General features: G+C 44.8%; 1 long non-coding RNA gene across 1 annotated transcript in view; it reads left to right on the top strand.

Moving 5' to 3' along the window:
* LOC141105254 (uncharacterized) overlaps positions 1 to 20,705 on the top strand; it is a 381,772-nt gene that overhangs the window by 108,477 nt on the left and 252,590 nt on the right. Inside the window, exon 2 of the long non-coding RNA XR_012235546.1 lies at positions 547 to 709. This is a non-coding gene — a long non-coding RNA (uncharacterized lncRNA). The remainder of the gene's footprint in view (positions 1 to 546; positions 710 to 20,705) is intronic.

Raw genomic sequence — 20,705 nt, 5'->3', positions numbered from 1 at the left:
TTTCTTACTCTTGCAGTCCCTTTCTGCTCCTCTATCTGCAGTAATTAAATAAATAAATGAATAGAAATGTGACAGGAATGGAACAAAGAATTAGCACATATAATGTCCAGCGAGCTGTTCGTATGCGTGGCTGTAAACATAATTACCCAATGAACATAAGTGATGTAAAACACAATTCCATTTAATTAACTTGGCCCTACAAATGTTTGTTGTGTTCATCTCATGCTATTTCCAAATGTTCAAGTAATTAATCTTGCATAACCTTTTCATTTCCCTGCCGTGAGCAGAACACGCAGTTTGTTTAGCATTTTATAGCACAATAACACCATATAACCAACATTGTATGCGTGCATTAAAGGAAAATTCTAGATTTAGGGTTGATCCAGGTCACCTTTCCCCCTGCTCTCTTATCACCCCTACCTCTACACCCATCTAGCTGATCGCTGTAATTACAAAATTAAAAAAAAAGTGCCTTTTTTTTACTTTTCTAAAGCCATAGTCACATAATACTCTAATTCTGAATCTTCTTTTATCTACTTTTTACAGGTGGTGAGGTCCTTATTCTGGATGGCCACCAGTGGGCTCCTCTCAGGATCCAAAAGAGGAGCCTGCTGTGGTGATGTCGGTGAGAGGAGACTCGTGTTGGCACTTCTACGGCGCTCGATTAGCGGTCTCCTGCACCAGCACAGAACATGAACGACAGACTTAGGTGAGTAAAGCTTTCTTCACAAGGTAAGAAAGAAAAAAAAATAAAAGTGCAGAATATGTTTGGGGGAAGGGAACTTTCCTTAAGATAAGTTTTAACTTATTTTCACCGAGAGCATGCACGCATTTAGCCTCTCTGAAGTAGGTCTTCCTTTGTGCATACCTGTGCTTGCGCTGGGAGCACACTGCACAGTATGCTCCTAGTACAGAGACCACAATGGCACTGACTGTTACAGACCCAACCAGGACAGGGGCTTGTGGAGGGGACTGCAGGGTAGACTCTTGACTACTGACTATGGGCCCTGGCATTTGAGGGAGCTACGAGGATTCAGGAAGATGTCCTGTTAAATAATGCAAGATGACATTACCACATTTAACAGCCAAGGAAGTCATGATGGTCTCTGCCAACTTGAAACTCAGTGAGAAGATGAATTTGAAAAGAAAGCTGGTTAATTATATTTGGATAGTCCTGTGTCTTCTTAAATACTGGTGCCGAACTGTCTGGGTGGGCAGTGACACCTAGGCTTGTCTAGGTGACTAGTTTTTAATTAGCCTACTGTTTATATTAGCTGTTCATTAGATGTACTGACATTACTGTTTACAGTTTGCATTGTTTAGGATACCGTGATCAAGTTCTTACCTGATCTTGTGTGCTATATATTCTGTGTGAATTTACAACAAAGTCAGTTCCAGTTTGCACATAAGCTAGTGTCGTCGAGTTCTTGAGTGCAATGCTCAGCTACAATACCTGGTTCCTGGTTCCAGAGTGGAGAAAGCTGTATCTTGGCGGAAGCACCCAAGCAAGGTGCTAGGCAGTCCGTCATACTGACTAACATTCAGAAGGCTGGAGGACCGGCTAACGATCACATGATTACTATGTTAGTCTATGCCATCACAGTGATTAGTAACTATACATAAAGGAAAGGCAGAGCATACCAGCTCCTTGTGCAATACAGTTTTATTAGATGACTGAACAACAATAAAATTAAGTTTCACTCACAAAGGCTGTGTGAAACAGAGCATTCTTGCACATAACCATGGTCAGCATATGGGGAGTACTCCTCCGGACAGTGGGAGAGCAGGGGCTGAGGAGAGAAAGGATCCAGACAGCAGCAGCAAGCAGGTTGAGCACGAATTGCTCCTTCTGGCTAGGACATCTCAATCCTCTGTAAAGTTGGTTCCCGCTCCAAATTCATGTGACTCGGAGCCATGCCAGCTGACAAGAATCGCTCTGATGGTTGCTATGACAATGTGTTTCAGAGGGCGTGGCCTCCTTCTTTAGGTCTCAGAGACAAGAGAGCAGTTTGCGCGCAGCCTGCTTGTTGCTGCTGTCTGGATCCCTTCTTTCCTTGGCCCCTGTTCTCCCACCGTCCGTGGGAGCACTCCCCGTATGCTGACCGCGGTTATTCGCAAGAATGCTCTGTTTCACACAACCTTTGTGAGTGCTTCTTAATTTGTTTGTTGTTCAGACATCTAATAAAACTGTATTGCACAAGGAGCCGGTGCGCTCTGCCTTTCCTTTATGTTTTTACAGCTTTCAGTGTCCCACTGGCTGATGGAGCTGCATGTTCCTCTGCACCATTAGTATTGTTTTAACCCTTGCTTGGGCGGATTACAGACCATACTCTTGACCCCATGAACTGTACCCAATCCTCTTTGGGGCAATTAAGAGACTTTAGGGGTCCAACTGGAGGAGGTCTTATCCCTTATTTTGGTTCACTTTACATTCCTGATACAACAGAGGCTAGGGGACAAGCTGCACATGCTCAGTTTGGTGTGTATCGCTAGAGAGTTTTTTTTTTTTTTTTTTTTTTATGGGAGGGTCCATGTGATTGGCACTGGGCCAATCAGCACTGTCAAGAGAGAAAGTCAGGGGTCCTGCAGCCTTATAGGACAGTCAGAGCAGAATGAAAACACCTCCTACAAGCTTTAACCAGACACTGATAGAAATCACACAACTGCTATATACTGCTGATGAAAAAAGTATTTAGAAGTTTATATTTACTAAAAATAATTGCATTCCATGCTCTGTGTATTGTGGGTCCTGGTCCTGAGTTTAGTAACACTTTAAAAACTGACCACACTAAGCAAAAGAGCACACCATGGTCAGTTCTCTAGTTCTGCTGGAAACTCAGCCTGTTCTACTCCAATGATCAGACTTATCCTGACATGCCCCACTTTAATTTCCATGTTCTGTGTACTGTGGGAGACCAGATATAGTGAATTCAGGGTCCTGGGTTTAGTAACACTTTAATGCAATCTCTGCATTAAAGTATAATTAAAGGTAGAACTTTTTTTGTTAGTTTTGGATTGAGTGGAGGGGGATTAGAACCCTTGTCAGTTTTCATTGCTGTCTGTGCCCCCGTTAGGGAGATTCACCCTCTCTATTTATCCTTTTACTATTATCATTAAAAGTAAAAGAAAATCCCAAATTTTGGTTTGTCCCCAAAAAAGTAATAGAGGGGAAATCTTCCAATGGGGACACTAAGTTCTGGTGACCTGAAGGTTCCCAAAGAATTCCCTTAGTATGCAGGGATTTGTCTCATTTTCTGTTTGGCTATGGGACAGGAAGTGAAGGGAAATCTCCGCACTGGGATACAGATGGAGAAAAAAAATCTGACAGGGGTTATAGCTCTACTTTACTCTATTCAAAATATAAAAAAAAGTTTTGCCTATAGTTCAACTTTAAGGTAAAAAATATTTTGTGCACAGGATCCCCCTCCATAGCTACCCCTTATACTTACCTGAGCCTGATCTTGATCCAGTGCTGTGCCCGAGTGCAGTGGCTCTCTCCACTCTCTCCCTCCTCACAAGACAGAGAGGCAGCAGCAGGAGCCAGTGTCAGCCTGTCAATCAAATCCTGTGACAAGGGATCGGGGTGCGGGACCGAGGGCACAGGTGTGCCAACATAGCACGCCACTCCTATGGTGGCACACTGAGGGGAGGATGAGCCAGGAGCACCATTGGGGGACACTAGAAGAGAAGGATTGGGGCTGCTCTGTGCAAAACCATTGCGCAGAGCGGCTAAGTATAACATGTTTATTAATAAAAAAACAAAAACCCTTTACAATCACTTTTAAGTGTTATGTTTAGTGTTACGGAGGGAGATAAGAGTTAAGGCATTATTTTATGGGTTGGGTTTGGTATTCAGGAAGGTGAAGGGTTTAATGCTAGGTTAGGGTCACATAGAGAAATATTGGGATTTCATCTTTTTGCACCAAAAACGACCAGCTCTTGGCTTCTGGCACTGAATTGTAACACTGCCCGTGATGTACTCCTCCCCATCTGCTAATTACAGAAACGTTGTTTTTTATACATGAAAGACAGAGATCTGATTAGTATGCAGCTCGTTCGCGAGACTGCAATATTTAATTTTTACATTTCCAGCATTGGTGATGTTTATTTGCCTAAATTAAATTAGGTCGCTGTGAAAAGTCATCTGCAATCATTTGATATTATTATTAGTGGTCCTGTAGAGAGCTGGTTGATGTTTTAGAATTCAGAATGTCATAGGATAGGAAAGTGCCCCGCTCTATTATTCTACACTAAACATTCAGACGCAATGGGGGTTATTTACGAAAGGCAAATCCACTTTGCACTGCAAGTGCACTCGAAAGTGCACTGAAAGTGCACTTGGAAATGCAGTCCCTCTAAATCTAAGGGGTAGATCTGAAATGAGTGGAAGCTCTGCTGATTTTATCATCCAATCATGTGCAAGCTAAAATGCTGTTTTTTATTTTCCTTGCCTGTCCCCCTCGGATCTACAGCAACTTTACTTCCAAGTGCACTTTCAGTGCACTTTCAAGTGCACTTGCAGTACAAAGTGGATTTTCCTTTAGTAAATAACCCCCAATGTCATCTTGTCATTAACATTAAAGGGAAGGTTAAGGCTCCACAAGGTGCCATTTGGGGTATTTGATATGCCAAGCTGTTGTTGAAGGATCATCAAACCCATGCTCTGGCAGTATTCTGATTCTGACTTTTAGAAAAGTCAGTGCTGAGCCACACCCCCTCCAACATCCTACACTTAAATGCAGGGCTTTAGAAGAAGGGCCTTGGAGCATATTATGAGATAGAGCAGAGGAGAGCCTTAGGATTTTCTTGACTTTCCAACTACAATGGCATGACAACTCTAATGCCCTGTACACACGGTCGGACATTGATCAGACATTCCGACAACAAAATCCATGGATTTTTTCCGACGGCTGTTGGCTCAAACTTGTCTTGTATACACACGGTCACACAAAGTTGTTGGAAAATCCGATCGTTCTGAATGCGGTGATGAAAAACACGTACGTCGGGACTATAAACGGGGTAGTAGCCAATAGCTTTCGTCTCTTAATTTATTCTGAGCATGCGTGTCACTTTGTGCGTCGGATTTGTGTACACACGATCGGAATTTCCGACAACAGGTTTTGTTATCGGAAAATTTTATAGCCTGCTCTCAAACTTTGTTTGTCGGAAATTCCTATGGAAAATGTGTGATGGAGCCTACACACGGTCGGAATTTCCGACAACAAGGTCCTATCACCCATTTTCCATCGGAAAATCCGACCGTGTGTACAGGGCAAAAGTCACCAACACCTACTGGCGCCTTTACAAAAAGTATTTGCCCCTTTAACGTAATAAAGTTTATTGTGTCTTTAGCTTCAATCACCAAGTAGCTACTTAGTTTCTCAGGTTAAAAAAAATCCACATGTTTTAGCACCCCTCAACTGCAAGTCTAAAAGAGCCCTTAAAGTGTTACTAAACCCAGTAATATGAAAATAGTTTATCCGCACACCCCGCAGTGCCCACAGCTTATAAATCTTCTTTTTGCATTAAAATACTGCCACTATATACCTTTTTGGCTGATCTGTATACCATGGTCATGTGATAAACTGCAGGGTCCACCTGAGTGCTGAGTGTTCAGGTAGGAGGAGATTTCCACTACAGCCTGTGCCCTCGTGCTGTTATGGGAGGCGGATCATCCATCAATCAAGCTGTGACATCCCACCTACTGTGTTCTTTTTTAGTTACTGGGCATGGAGGAGGAGGGAGGGACTGGGCTGTCATTTGGGATCTGTATACACACCCACATGTGTAATGTCAATACCATGTGACCTGACTAGTTCAGCTCAACAAGGAAATATTCTCTCCAGCAATAGAGACGAAACTGAGCATGTGCAGGGGGACCACTCTGACTGTGTCTTATCTGGACTTGCCCAGAGAGACCCTGCAGGAGGGGGAGGATCTGTGCATACAGGATCAAAGAGCCTTTTTACATAAGACACAGGATTAACCCCTTAAGTTCCACAGTGAGTATAACAAACATGCTATTCTGCATATACAGACAGATTTTACTGTTGTGGGTTTATTAACACTTTAAAGGCTTAGTTCACCATTTTACTTTTTATGCACCTTTTGGACCATATATAAGGTATAACATAAAGTATGTTTGCATTATTCAACCCTCAACCACCACCCACCTCCACTTACCTGAATAGCGTGGTGCCTTCAAGGTCAAAGATAACTGACATCCTTCAATAAGTGGTGGGTTGTGAGACATAGTGGGTGCAAAGGTGGTAAAAGTCAGACACTTCTTGGATGTAAAAGAGGTTTTATTTCTTTGACAGTCATTTTATATTTTGTAGGGGAAAGAGGGTTAGCGCCAGGATGTCCTTAAGTGGTTGCAATTTCAAAAGGCAGACTCCGAGACTTCAATAGGAGAACAGTCGTACAGGGAAAGGCCCCAGCAAAGTGCCACTTCTGCATGTGCAGGATTGCAGTTTCCTATGGTAACAGTACATAAACAGTTCCCAACTCAAACAGTTCTCTCAGCTGTACTACAACTTCCCCTTGTAGTTCTTCAGCCCCTTGAGCTCCGGCTTTCTCACTGGACCCTCTGATTCACTAACTCTGAATCCCGTGAGCTCCTTAAGGCTTTTGCAGTGGTATCTCCCTCAAGCGACACCCACACATCCCATGCTAGGTCCCTAGCTTGGCACTTCTGATTACTTCAAGCTTCACCCCTGCTGAAGGGCTTGGTCCCTAGCTTGACACACAAGGCTGCCCTGTAAGCGTCACCCCCGCCTGTTGGGTCTCTGACTTGATCACTGCCTAAAATTTCCCGATTCTCCACTGTGCCCGTTCGATGAGAATACTGCTCCGGTACTTGCTTCAGTTACTCACTGTGGTCCCTGGTAAAGACGATTGGTCCCTTCGTGGTGACAGCTTCCCTTCTACCTCCGGCCACTGACAGATTCTCCGGCAGGCAGAACCGTCACTTTTGGTTGGACTGCAGGCCGGAGTACCAACCCTGCGCTGCCCTCTTACTTCTGGATAGGCCCTCACACATACTGGCAGCCTGATGCCCTTGGGATAGGCCCAATCTCTGGCATAACAGCCTGGGGCGTACGACACACGTCCACCCAGACGGCGGTCTGGGTGGCACACAAAACTGGATCATCTGACCGCACCCAAATATATAGGCTCTCTCAGCAGGCCAAGGGATTCAACAAAATCCCTGCCCATTGGCTGAGATACCCCATATACCCATAACCTGACCTTGAGTTGTGCTTCTAAGTCTAATACCTCCAAGTGCCCAGCCACCTGGTGGTAGAAGATTAGTAGTACAACCAGGCCAAACTTAGGGAGAAGTCAATGGATCCCTAGTAATTACGGTAACTACAGTAGCTACTCCTGACAAGGAATTTGGTGAGGTGCTCCCTGACTAAACCCCAGGGTGCTACAATACACATACACATGCACACACACACACGTGCGTTTGAGCTTTTAGGTGCACATCCTAATGCAATAGGCTGCGCACACCTTTGAGTTCCACATTAAATATAGAAATGGTACCCATTGAGTCTCACATTACATATGGCCAAAAATGAAAAGAGATTGATATATGACAAATCTCAAATCACATATAGAGTCTGGAGACCCAGCGAGTAGAGTTCCCCACCATATTTCATGCCTCTGGTCCCAACCGCTTTGGGTTATGGGTGTCCACAACCATCTTGGGCTTTATCTGCTCCTCATGCTGTATTTACTAGAATAAAAAATACATAGAGAGGAGTTTGCCATTGGAGTCCCTTTGAGACATAAGGAATCATTTAGCAGTATACCACTGGTAGGATCTACCAAAAACTGTAAGTATCACTTTTAGGTGGACTGATCCTCTACAAACTTTGTAGTTTAAAAATCTACCTTCATATCAATCGGGTTGAAAAAGTCAAAGCAGCAAGTTTACATTTGTATAACTTTGTAAAGATTACCAAACTTAAAATGTTAAAAATTGAAATAGAAATGGAGCTAAGAGTGGCACTGTGGCTCCATATTCCATAACTATAAAATATTATACAATCTTGTTAAATTTTCTGTACAGGACAAAAAAAAGTGCAATAAACATGAATTATTTATGGATGTGCATAATGGATCAGTGAGATAAAGCACAGCAGCAGAACTGCGAGTAATTGTCTTGGTTAAATATCCGTCTACAGCTTACTGATGAACAGGAATCTGCTAAACGCAATCTTTGAAATACTTATTAAAGACATGCCTCGCTTGAACAGCATAACTGTGCCCTCTACTTGTGAGAGCTTGCAACTGCATGTTATAGACATTTTTAATAGCTTTCTGCACATTTAAATGTGATCATTCCTATACCCCACTGACATTGTGCAGTGCTGTATGTAGAATACTGAGCCATTCCCATCGGTTTGTGCAACAGAGGAACTCACACTCCAATGCTCCCACCACAGTCACACATGTTTATTATTATGAATTTATATAGCTTTGACATATTCCACAGTGCCATACAGAGAACCCTGAGCCAGTCACATTAGTCACTGCACCTGAGGAGCTTCTCCACCAGGTGGTGCTGTTTTGCAAGGTGCTGCTGGCTCACTCTGCTGGGATCTCAGCTGAGAGAAGTAGCAATCCTGGGGCCTGTCCTGGGCTTTTTCCAGGAAAGCATGAACCAATCTTGGGAAAGATGAAGGTGGAGGCTCCCCAGAGGAACTGAGGCCTACACCATGTGCTCAAGCTGCAATGGATCCTGGGACTGTCCCCATGCAAGGGGAGTCCTTAGCAGCAATCCAGGATAAAGTGATAAATAGACTTCGCCATATTACCAAGGAGGAACAGAAACTAGCTGTCCTAAAAGCGGATTTCAGGAAAATAAATCTCTGCACAGTAAGTCTGGGAGTGGTAGGAGGGAAAACTCCGAGCTAAAGTCTCTGGAGGAGGCATCGAAGAAGCAGGAGAAGCTGGTCGTTTCTCTGAAGGAAAGCAGTGGTGCATTTAGTGAAAAATATGAGAATGAGGAGAGATTCCAACAGATGAAGCAGAGTGCCTGTGTGAGTACCAGCCAGAGGGTGGATGCCAGAGCAACGGCAACAGTATGGATGGGGGTAAGAAAGTGGCTTCACATGGTGGCCCCAGTACTACCCCGTCTCAGGATCTGTCGTGTCTGAGTCAGTATCTGCCCCCCTCCCCAGCAACCTGGGTCATGTCAGGAGGAGGTTGAGGAAAATGGCGGATTGCTGCAGGCCATTATGAAAATGGAATCTCCCTTGAGTGGCACCGACTCATCAGATGAGGAGGAGGATGTCGTCCCTCAACCTGGAAGGGAGAAAGTTGTGGAAAAAGTTTCATTCAAGTCTGATCAAGATGGCGGCAGTACTACAGTGTCTGCAAATTAAGGACAGGCTGTTTCAGTTCCAGAAAATGCTGGTGTAGGAATGCTTGTTGAGAATATCTCTCCGTGTATGGATGCCATTCCTGTGATTGCTGCTACAGACAAAGAGACTGCATCTGTCAATGGATCCTTGCAGTCGGCAAGGAATGCAGGAGGAGATGGTGTCAATCCTGACAAAGAAATTCTTGTTGTCTGTGAGAAGAAGGAGCAGGAGTCCCACATGGACGCTAAAATCGCAGAGCAGGAATATCACATGGACGCTAAAACAGCTGGTATACCTAATAACAGGACTGCTGGTAATTGTGGTACTTCTGGGACTATGGTGAGTGGGACTGCTGTGTTGGAAGGGCGGAGGGAGGATCGAGTGGTGGGTGATTTGCCAAACCTGATTTCAAAGGTTCCTATGCAGCCAGTTAATTTTCCTATGCAGTCAGTAAATGTGTCATCTGTCTCAGTTATGAATTATGCTAAGGCTGTGTCAGGACAAAATCATGCTGCTTGTCTAAGGGAGCCAGATGCGGGGCTTTCACTTAAAGGTGCTTCTTCCATTAAACGCAGGAATGTGGTACAGCTCAGATGGGAAGGAAGAGGTATTCCACCTATCAGGAGGGTGGTTGTGGATAGGATCCTAGCCATGGGATTTAAGGCAGAGGATATTTATGCTCTTATCAGTCTGGCTGGTTCCATATGATTTGTGCGTCCAGGATCGCTGGATCTGTTTTGGGAGCGGTTTGAGCATGTGTATAGGGGCCAGCAGGACTGGAAGGGGCTTGTCCCTTAGGTAATTTCATGACAGCCCTTGATAAAGAATGTTACTATCCTGACTAGGAATGAGTCTATACACCCTGGGAATTTATGGGTCTGGTTGAGGAGGTTTGGTGAAACGTGTCCCCTAAAAAAGATTTTCGGTGATAGAGGAATCTGTACAGGTGGGTGGTCAGTATCAATGAGGTTGAGAGTGTGTGAGAATTTGGTCCAGGATGTCAAAGCTCTTAAACCTAGGAGGGTGGAGGTGGCAAATGCTTTTGAGGTGTTTTCTGAGGTAGAGGGTGGAAGTTCTTCTGGTGATGAGTCTATGGAGGAGGAATCACAAGGGACATTGAAGCGCGTAGGGTCTTCAGGTGGGGGGGGGGGTAAGCAGGCTAAGAAATGTATACCTCAATCATCCTGATGGCGGTTCCCACTCCAATGAAGGTGCCGACCATTAATGTCGCCAGCATAAAATCAGTAAGTGCTCATAATATGGCCTTATTTTTGCTCAGCGGGTTTGATGCTGATATTTTCTTTTTGCAAGAGACCCGGTTGTCTAGTTTGGCTGATATTCATCTGGCGAAGAAGGAGTGGAGGCGCGGCCCCTCTTTCTGGTCTCTTGTGGTCAAGCCTTACACTGGAGTTGCGGTACTTTTTCCTGCATGGTAACCTGTCGGTGGATTATTGAGGTAGCAATGGGGGGATGCGTGGTCTTAGACGTCTCCATGGGGGGGCAGGACCTGCACCTGAGCAACATCTATGGGCCCCAGGCAAAGTGGGACAGGAAATGCCTCTTCATGAAGATCAAGCCTTTTCTTTTTACAGCCCGGCAAGTTGTCTTCGGTGGTGATTTCAACACCGTCACTAGGACTAAGGACAGGAAAGGTACCGGAGCCAGGCAGGATTGTGACTGCTTTTTCTTGAACAAAATAGCTAGAGAGGCAGGTCTGGTTGATTTCAGGATTCACTTTTCAGTGAGGTAGTAGTCAGAGTAGAATAGATAGGTTTCTTTTAATGGGGAACTCTGCCTTCTCAGCACCAGTGTGTCAGGTGGTGGAGTTTTCCGATCACTGTATTCTGTTTGTGACTCTGAATAGCCCCGATACACCACCTAGGGGCACAGGTATCAATCATGGACTTTTGCAGCAGTAGGTCAGAGTGGTGGGAGCTTACAAAACGAAGGATCGTTGGGTTTTTCAAGGCTATAGGAAGAAATAAGCAGCTTTATAAGTATGTCACCTACCAGTGTCTGTAGAGGAAGTTTGATAGGCTTGTGTCGAATAATGGGGATCCGGGGATGATCTCTGAAGTTAAACTCTTGCTCAGGGAGTGTCAATATGGCAGGCATGCCTCTTTGGTTCTGCAAAGGGATTATGGAAAATATCACTTGCTGACCCTTACCAGAATTGCATACAAGGTAGAGCCATTAAGTCAGTAGGCCTGGTTGACAGTACAGGTTCCTTGACGAAGTCCAAGTCGGGGATCCTGGAAACCGCCAGGTCATATTATGCTGACCTCCTGGGCAGGAGGGACCTTGATCATATCAAGCATATCAAGTTTTCTGGATTCTATTCCAGGACTGGGAAATTGCAGTTCTCTTGCGAGTTTGACAGAGGGCATCACAGCAGATGAGGTGGTTAAGGCTATTGATAAGCTTGCCATTAAGAAGTCGCCTGAGCCAGATGGATTGACAGCCGAGTTTTATAAGCACTTTAAGGTTACTCTGTAAAGTGCCCCATGTTTGCTGGAGGTTATTAATGGCTGTCTGAGAGAGGGTTCGCTCTCTCCCTCCATGCAACAATCTGCGGTGATTCTTCTGTCAAAGGGTAAGGATTCTTTGAGAATAGAGAATTGGCGGTCCATTAGCCTTCTCGATGTTGATAGAAAGATACTGGCAAAAATAATTTTCTGGCGTTTATTGTCTGTAGCAGGCAATCAACTTTCCAGCCACCAGCACTGTTCGGTTCAGGGTAGAAGCACTTTTTCAGCGGTGTTAGCTTTCCGAGAGGCCTTGAAGCGGTGCAGGACTGCAGGCTGGAGAAAGTACTTGCTGGCATTGGATCAGGCTAAAGCTTTTGATCGGGTCAATCATGCTTCTTGGCAAGTATGGCCTGCAGGGGGGCTTTATCGATTGGCTGAAGACCTTGTACAGAGGGGCTGAAAGCTTCATGCTTGTGAATGGTTGAATCGGACGGCCCTTTGAGGTTGGCTTGGGTGTGCTGCGTCAGGGGTGTCCTTTAAATCCTCTTCTATACGCGTTCACAATCGATCCCTTTATCTGGAGGTTAGAGAGTGGACCGTTGTGCAGAGTGCCTTTGGGCATTCCCCCTCTGAGGGTCGTGGCCTATGCTGATGACTTGTCTGTTTTCATCTCTGGGACAGAGGAGGCAGAGGAGGTGGTCTCGGTGATGGAGCAGTATGCTGAGACATCTGGCTCAAAGATCAATCAGGATAAAAGTGAAGTTTTTTGGATGGGCGAGGAAGGTGACAGCTTCGAGCTTCCGGACGTCTTCCCAGAGCCCCGACAGGAAAGTAAAGTTTTGGGCATCAAATTTGGTCCCGGCAAATATGGCCTCGCAAATTGGGAAAGCAGACCACAAGATGCTGATGCCAAGGTTGACACCTGGAAGGATTAGAAACTCTCTTACGGGGAAAGGATTGACCTGATTAAAACTTACCTGATCCCGGTATTTCCGTATGTCAGCTTTGTCTGTGTTTTGCTAGTGTCTCTCCATGCAAGAATCTACAGCTGTTTCTTCCAACTATTATGGGGGAACAAATTGAATCTCGTTAAGAGGTCTGTAACCTGGCTTCCCAGGTGGATGGGTGGCCTAGATATGGTCAGTATTTTTTTTTTCTCTGATGTTTTTGAAGCATAATTTTGCTAACATGCTGGCAGGGGAACTGCCAGGGTGGGTTGGCATTTTTCAGTCCTGGTTTAGGCCTTTTCTGTGAAGCTGGGAGAATGGTGGGCCAGTGAAAAGACTGAGGGTCTGACATGGTGAGCTCCTGGCTTATATTGCCCCGTGCCTGAAAATGCTTTGGCAGTGGCGAGTGACAGCGGAGGAAATTAAGTCTCTTCCTAGGAAGGATCTGGAGAGGAGGGTTGCTGAATCTGCCTTTAGTGAGCCACTGGACTTGAGGGATTGCTCAGGCCCTGTTATGAGGGAGGGTCTCCTTTTGCTCAATCTAGAGAGAATCCCTTTAAAGTTTCGGGATTTGGCCTGGCACTCATTTCATGACAGAATGTATGTAAAGGGCAACCTGAAGCATTGCTCTGCGGAGAACCGTGGTTGTCCAAGAGTGGAATGTGGTGGGGTGGAAGAGACAATGGACCACTTCTTGCTTCAGTGCCCATTCAATATAGAAGTCTACAAGCGGGTGGGTGGGGCTCTGGTTATCCCTTTCCTTTCCTGCTTGAGTTATGCAGAGTGGTCATACGGGGCCTTTGAGATGCATCGGGATTTTAATTTTGAGACACTTTTTCTAGTTAGCTTAGTAGTCCGTTTCTTCACATGGAATGCACGGTGTCAGGTTTCCATTCGGGAAAATGTCTTTCCTGTCGAGGTGGTGGTGCATGACATTCCGGATGAGGTTGGGAAGATTCGGGGTCTTGAGAAGGACAGTTGGTGGCCGGGAGCCTGGACAAAGGCGTGGAGGAATGTCCCAGTCTCTGGGTGTACGGCTTTCTTTCTGTCCTTTCACGTCCCCTTGATTTTTATATAAGATTGTATTTTTGAAAAAAGGCTGCATGCATGGGTTACATGTGTAATGGTTTCTTAGCCTGAGGGGGTGTTTAGGTGGAGGTTTTGACTTTGTTTAGGTTGGTATATTTGGTTTTCTTTATGTTTTTGCTATGCTGATGTAAGCTATTTTTGTTTATATATATTTTTTTTTATTTTGTATATATGTAAATATGTTGTTATTGTGTTTGTAAGATTTTTAATAAACAAAAATTTACACTCTAATGTCCCACCACAGTCACACACTATTATTATTATTATACATTTATATAGCTTTGACATACTACATAGCGATGTACAGACAACACTGAGCCAGTCATAACAGTCTTTACACCAGAGGAGCTTATACTCCTCACCAATATTATAAAGACAGAGACTAGGGTAATTTTGGATGAAAATCAAAATACCATGTATATTAAAATCCATCAGGCAAATAAAAAAAGTTTTCACATGTAGTGGGGCTGTGCCTGCACTGCACGGGTCAACTGCTCCTTTTGTTTAGGGGTGAGGAGAAAGCTTATACTCACCTGATCATTTGTTCCACTGGGAAAATGACGCTCCCCCACGGTCTAGCGGTAGACTGTTCCTGGTCTATGGAGCCTACCTCTGGGCTCGATGATGTAAGGAACTATCCACAACTCAAGACCGCTGAACTGTGGCGATGCCGGACCAGTTTTGTGCTGGAAGGATAAGGGTAAATAAATCTCCTTTTTTGCCCGCAGATGGACTTTAAGAGAGGAAAGTCAGATAGCAGAAGGAGCAGAGTCCTCCAGCAGTGCAGAGTAGTTCAGGATAGGAGCGTTAGAGGAAGGAGCAGAGTCCCCCAGCAGAGCAGAGTATTTCAGGAGAGGAGAGTTATACTGAATAAGGTGCGGAGTCCTCCAGCAGTGCAGAGTAGTTCAGGAGAGAAGAGTTAGATAGAGGAAGGAGCAGAGTCCTCCAGCAGTGCAGAGTAGTTCAGGAGAGGAGAGTTAGATAGAGGAAGGAGCAGAGTCCTCCAGCAGTGCAGAATATTTTAGGAGATGAGAGTTAGATAGATGAAGGAGCAGAATCCTCCAGCAGTGCAGAGTATTTCAGGAGAGAAGGGTTAGACAGAGGAAGGGGCAGAGTCCTCCAGCAGTGCAGAGTAGTTCAGGAGAGGAGAGTTAGATAGAGGAAGGAGCAGAGTCCTCCAGCAGTGTAGAGTATTTCAGGAGAGAAGAGTAATGCCGCGTACACACGAGCGGACTTTTCAGCATCAAAGGTCCGACGGTCTTTCCGACGGACTTTCAATGGAGTTACGACGGACTTTCGAACGACCGCACTTGCCCTCACGCGAACGAACTAAAGTATTAGATGTGCTGGTCTAGTGCATACAAACATTTGGACATACAGTATAATATATGTTTATATAGTTTTGGAAATTCTTTTCAGCTAGTCTTATGATACACAAACAAGACTTCTACAGATACTACTTATGCCGTGTACACACGAGCGGACTTTTGACGGACTGAACTCCGAAGGACTTTTTGACGGACTTTCAATGGAGTTCCGACGCAATGGACTTGCCTACACACGATCACACCAAAGTCCGACTGTTTCGAACGTGATGATGTACGACCGGACTAAAATAAGGAAGTTCATAGCCAGTAGCCAATAGCTGCCCTTGCATCATTGTTCGTCCGTTGGACTAGCATACAGACAAACTGTTTTTTCGACCAGAATCGAGTCCATCGGAAAGATTTGAAACATGTTCTATTTCTAAAGTCCGTCTGATTTTTCGACAGCAAAGGTCCGATGAAGCCCACACACAATTGAATTTTCCGGCGGATTTGTTCCGTCGGACCTTTGTTGTCGAAAAGTCCGGTCGTGTGTACACGGCATTAGATTTAGTGGGGTGTTTGTTTCTGGGCAGCTTTTGAACTTAAAAAAAAAAACAAAGAAAAACAAAAGATCCTTAGGCATGACAAATTGAAGAACTAATCTTTCAGAGTCCACAAATTAGAAAGGGAGCAAATAGTAATCTCAAAGGGATCTGCTTTTTTTTGTAAAATAGAGAAGCAAGGGTAGATCAGGGGTAACCTTCCCCTTAACTCCCATCTGACCACCATCCCAACTTTACCTTCCCAGAGTCCCCCAAAAGAAGACACATTACTCTAAAGTGGAATTTCAATGACCATACCAGCCTGTTATAAATAAGACACGACAGTTAAATAAAATGTAAATAACAAAACCATCACATGACAGAGCAATTAAGTTGCATGTCTTTCAAGGCACCATATAACAGTACCAAAAAACCTTGTGTCTGTGGCACCAGTAAGCTACATTATGCCCCCAGTAGGGATGAGCCGAACACCCCCCTGTTCGGTTCGAACCAGAACATGCGAACAGGAAAAAAGTTCGCTCGAACACGCGAACACTGTTAAAGTCTATGGGACACGAACATGAATAATCAAAAGTGCTAATTTTAAAGGCTAATATGCAAGTTATTGTCATAAAAAGTGTTTGGGGACCTGGGTCCTGCCCCAGGGGACATGGATCAATGCAAAAAAAAGTTTTAAAAACGGCCGTTTTTTCAGGAGCAGTGATTTTAATAATGCTTAAAGTCAAACAATAAAAGTGTAATATCCCTTTAAATTTCGTACCTGGGGGGTGTCTATAGTATGCCTGTAAAGGGGCGCATGTTTCCTGTGTTTAGAACAGTCTGACAGCAAAATGACATTTTGAAGGAAAAAACTCATTTAAAACTACCCGCGGCTATTGCATTGCCGACAATACACATAGAAGTTCATTGATAAAAACGGCATGGGAATTCCCCAAAGGGGAACCCCGAACCAAAATTAAAAAAAAAAATGACGTGGGAGTCCCCCTAAATTCCATACCAGGTCCTTCAGGTCTGGTATGGATATTAAGGGGAACCCCGGCCAAAATTTAAAAAAAAAAATGACGTGGGGTTCCCCCTAAATTCCATACCAGACCCTTCAGGTCTGGTATGGATTTTAAGGGGAACCCCGCGCCAAAAAAAAAAAAACAAAACGGCGTGGGGTCCCCCCAAAAATCCATACCAGACCCTTATCCGAGCACGCAACCTGGCAGGCCGCAGGAAAAGAGGGGGGGACGAGAGTTCGGCCCCCCCCTCCTGAACCGTACCAGGCCACATGCCCTCAACATTGGGAGGGTGCTTTGGGGTAGCCCCCCAAAACACCTTGTCCCCATGTTGATGAGGACAAGGGCCTCATCCCCACAACCCTGGCCGGTGGTTGTGGGGGTCTGCGGGCGGGGGGCTTATCGGAATCTGGAAGCCCCCTTTAACAAGGGGACCCCCAGATCCCGGCCCCCCCCCTGTGTGAAATGGTAAGGGGGTACAAAAGTACCCCTACCATTTCACTAAAAAACTGTCAAAAATGTTAAAAATGACAAGAGACAGTTTTTGACAATTCCTTTATTTAAATACTTCTTCTTTCTTCTATCTTCCTTCATCTTCTGGTTCTTCTGGCTCTTCTGGTTCTTCCTCCGGCGTTCTCGTCCAGCATCTCCTCCGCGGCGTCTTCTATCTTCTTCTCCTCGGGCCGCTCCGCACCCATGGCATGGGGGGAGGCTCCCGCTCTTCTTCATCTTCTTCATCTTCTTCTCTTCTTCTTCTCTTCTTCATTTTCTTCGGGCCGCTCCGCATCCATGCTGGCATGAAGGGAGGCTCCCGCTGTGTGACGGCGCTCCTCGTCTGACAGTTCTTAAATAATGGGGGGCGGGGCCACCCGGTGACCCCGCCCCCCTCTGACGCACGGGACATGACGGGACTTCCCTGTGGCATTCCCCGTGACGTCACAGGGAAGTCCCGTCAAGTCACCGTGCGTCAGAGGGGGGCGGGGTCACCGGGTGGCCCCGCCCCCCGTTATTTAAGAACTGTCAGACGAGGAGCGCCGTCACACAGCGGGAGCCTCCCGCCATGCTAGCATGTGTGAGGAGCGGCCCGGAGAAGAAAATGAAGAAGAGAAGAAAAGAAGAAGAGAAGAAGATGAAGAAGAAGAGAAGAGCGGGAGCCTCCCCCCATGCCATGGGTGCGAAGCGGCCCGAGGAGAAGAAGATAGAAGACGCCGCGGAGGAGATGCTGGACGAGAACGCCGGAGGAAGAACCAGAAGAGCCAGAAGAACCAGAAGAACCCTTGTCCTCATCAACATGGGGACAAGGTGTTTTGGGGGGCTACCCCAAAGAACCCTCCCAATGTTGAGGGCATGTGGCCTGGTACGGTTCAGGAGGGGGGGGCGCACTCTCGTCCCCCCCTCTTTTCCTGCGGCCTGCCAGGTTGCGTGCTCGGATAAGCGTCTGGTATGGATTTTTGGGGGGATCCCACGCCGTTTTTTTTTTTTGGCGCGGGGTTCCCCTTAAAATCCATACCAGACCTGAAGGGTCTGGTATGGAATTTAGGGGGAACCCCACGTCATTTTTTTTTTTAAATTTTGGCCGGGGTTCCCCTTAATATCCATACCAGACCTGAAGGGCCTGGTATGGAATTTAGGGGGACTCCCACGTCATTTTTTTTTTAAAATTTTGGTTCGGGGTTCCCCTTTGGAGAATTCCCATGCCGTTTTTATCAATGAACTTCTATGTGTATTGTCGGCAATGCAATAGCCGCGGGTAGTTTTAAATTAGTTTTTTCCTTCAAAATGTCATTTTGCTGTCAGACTGTTCTAAACACAGGAAACATGCGCCCCTTTACAGGCATACTATAGACACCCCCCAGGTACGAAATTTAAAGGGATATTACACTTTTATTGTTTGACTTTAAGCATTATTAAAATCACTGCTCCTGAAAAAACGGCCGTTTTTAAAACTTTTTTTTGCATTGATCCATGTCCCCTGGGGCAGGACCTGGGTCCCCAAACACTTTTTATGACAATAACTTGCATATTAGCCTTTAAAATTAGCACTTTTGATTTCTCCCATAGACTTTTAAAGGGTGTTCCGCGGCATTCGAATTTGCCGCGAACACCCCAAATTGTTCGCTGTTCGGCGAACTTGCGAACAGCCAATGTTCGAGTCGAACATGAGTTCGACTCGAACTCGAAGCTCATCCCTAGCCCCCAGCTTCAAAACACCACCTCAAGGATGACCTCAAACACATACTGGTCCACAACTACCTGGTCATTATGTGTTGACTGGACTGACTAGTAGACATGTGCGATTAATTTTGTCAAATAATATATAAAAACGTAAGAATCGAAATTCAGACATTTTTCAAATTCCTGAATCACAATAGTAAGGAATTTCAATGATTCCAAAATAAATTATAATGAAACAAATTACCTGAATTCGAAATTGAAAATGTATTTGAATTCTAAATGGAAACATATTGCAATAAATACAGAAATAAGATGATGATTCCCACTTAGGCTACTTTATAGAAAGGCATAGAATAAAATCGATTAGAATGAAATAGAAAATAAAAAAATAAAAGGATAAAATAGAATAGAATAGAAAATAAAGTGTGATATGAGGGATGTTTAGCTCATTGGTAGATGCATTTTTTTTACAGTGAGTCCACGTCACACAGGCATTATAGTTAAGAGCCTGGTAGCCCACTTTTATTAAAAGGGAGAAAACAAAACAAAAGTCCATCCAGATGTAGCACTGCCCCCTTGAGGACTGCTAAGAATTATCTGCATGGCCATGACCAAGTGAACCTACCAGCCCATCTGACACTCTGGGTTCAGATACCCTGTTAATACTATAAAGCAAGAATCAAACAACTCAGTAGTATAAGGTTCTGAAATGTTTTACTGGAACCAAATAGGAAAGTTTTTTCACAAAGAAAGGAGTAGATGCACGGAGTGGTGATAACAGCGCCAACTCAGCAAACAGACTCTTCCCAAAACACAATGGTTGAACAATGAAGAATGTTATTTATTCAAGGATACACTATATTCAGATCCAAATTCACTTCCTGGTGGATGTTTCAGTTAACTAAACTTGTGGCCACACTAAGATAAATGTAATCTAAACTGCCTATGCTATATTCATGGGAGAGATAATCTCCCGCTGGTGTTATATATATATATATATATATATATATATATATGTATATATGTGTATATATATATATATATATATATATATATATATATATATATATATATATATACGTATATATATATATATATATACGTATATATATATATATATATACGTATATATATATATATATATATATATATATATATAGATGTTTCCTATAAGTGATGGCAGTAGAGTTCCTCATGGCAGATCTGTTATTCTTCGCTAGCTTAGTTGGAGCTCATTAATTCTAATATGTTAGGTGGCAGATGAAACGATACATTCCAAGTAGTGTAGGCCTGAGCGTCGGTTCACATTAGAAGCGGCACGACTTGCAGGTCGCCTCACCGAGGCGACCTGCACACGACTGCCACGGCGACTTGCAAGACGACTTCTGTATTGAAGTCTATGCAAGTCGCCCCCAAAGTAGTACAGGAACCTTTCTTCTAAGTCGGAGCGACTTGCGTCGCTCCGATTAGAATGGTTCCATTGTACAGAACGGGAGGCGACTTGTCAGGCGGCTAGGTCGCCTGACAAGTTGCCCCCGTGTGAACCGGCTCTAAGGCTTCTAAGTACAGTGTTCCAGCAATTCAGTAAAGTGTTCTTGGGTGAAGATGTGTGCGCACTGTGTTCTGTAATGGTGGTAGTGGATAGATAAAGATTGAGCAGATTGATCTTTTAACAATGACCCATATAGTTTTGCAGTCTTCTGGACAGGAACATGGATGGCAACACTCCGGCAGCGGATCCTCTGTCTCGATCTTCCATAGCGAATTTCCCCCCACATCTG

The sequence above is a fragment of the Aquarana catesbeiana genome, linkage group LG08 (assembly GCF_042186555.1).
Source record: "Aquarana catesbeiana isolate 2022-GZ linkage group LG08, ASM4218655v1, whole genome shotgun sequence".
NCBI lineage: Eukaryota > Metazoa > Chordata > Amphibia > Anura > Ranidae > Aquarana > Aquarana catesbeiana.
This window is presented reverse-complemented; position numbering and strand designations above follow the sequence as displayed.